Raw genomic sequence first — 1,592 nt, forward strand, 5'->3', positions numbered from 1 at the left:
ATTTAGCTCAAAACAAATCAGTAAATGCATGAAAATAGCAAATGAAGGCACAAAGGGTTGAAAGTAGACGGCGTGGCTTTGAATGGTGCATAATGAATGCACAAAAGTCTGGAGTTGTAATAAGTATAAAAAAATGAAGTGCCGTTTGTAACAGATGAGTTTTCGTCTGAAACCCTGATACTTCGAAAGAGAGTGTCCGCTTTGTACACGAACTGCATCCAGTTTTTGCCGTAACCGTCTTTACTTGTTAGCACATGCTATGTGGGTGACATGATGATACCATGCCAAGTTTCAACCTTGTCAGAGTTCATTTGTAGGTTTTTCAATTTCAGGGTCATTTAGCTCAAAACAAATCAGTACTGCATGAAAAATAGCAAATGAAGGCACAAAGGGTTGAAAGTTGACGACGTGGCTTTGAATGGTGCATAATGAACGCATAAATATTTTGGAGTTGTAATAAGTTAAAAAAATGAAGTGCCTTTTGTAACAGATGAGTTTTCGTCCGAAACGCTGATACTTCGAAAGAGAGTGTCCGGTTTGTACACGAACTGCATCCAGTTTTTGCCGGAACCCTCTTTACTTTTTTGCACATGCTATGTGGGTGACATGATGATACCATGCCAAGTTTAAACATTTTCAGAGTTCATTTGTAGTTTTTTTTCAATTTCAGGGTCATTTAGCTCAAAACAAATCAGTACTGCATGAAAAATAGCAAATGAAGGCACAAAGGGTTGAAAGTTGACGACGTGGGTTTGGATGGTGCATAATGAACGCACAAAAAGTTTGGAGTTGTAATATGTTTAAAAAAATGATGTGCCTTTGTAACAGATGAGTTTTAGTCCGAAACCCAGATACTTCGAACGAGAGTGTCCAGTTTGTATACGAAATACATCCAGTTTTCGCCGTAACCCTCTCTACTTTTTTGCAGATGCTATGTGGGTGAGATCATGATACCATGCCAAGTTTCAACCTTTTCAGAGTTAATTTGTATGCTTTTCAATTTTAGGGTCATTTAGCTCAAAACAAATCAATAAATGCATGAAAAATAGCAAATGAAGGCACAAAGGATTGAAAGTTGACGACGTGGCTTTGAATGGTGCATAATGAACGCACAAAAAGTCTGGAGTTGTAATAATTTTTAAAAAATGAAGTGCCTTTTATAACAGATGAGTGTTCGTCCGAAACCCTGATACTTCGAACGAGAGTGTCCAAGTTGTACACGAAGTGCATCAGTTTTTGCCGTAAGCCTCTCTTCTTTTTTGCACATGCTATGTGGGTCAGATGATGTTAGCATGCCAAGTTTCAACCTTTTCAGAGTTCATTTGCAGTGCTTTTCAATTTCAGGGTCATTTAGCTCAAAACAAATCAGTAAATGCATGAAAATAGCAAATGAAGGCACAAAGGGTTGAAAGTTGACGGCGTGACTTTGAATGGTGCATAATGAACGCACAAAAGTCTGGAGTTGTAATAAGTTTAAAAAAATGAAGTGCCTTTTGTAACAGATGAGTTTTCGTCTGAAACCCTGATACTTCGAAAGAGAGTGTCCGCTTTGTACACGAACTGCATCCAGTTTTTTCCGTAACCCTCTTTAC

This window comes from Triticum aestivum, chromosome 5D, assembly GCF_018294505.1.
Source record: "Triticum aestivum cultivar Chinese Spring chromosome 5D, IWGSC CS RefSeq v2.1, whole genome shotgun sequence".
Taxonomy (NCBI): domain Eukaryota; kingdom Viridiplantae; phylum Streptophyta; class Magnoliopsida; order Poales; family Poaceae; genus Triticum; species Triticum aestivum.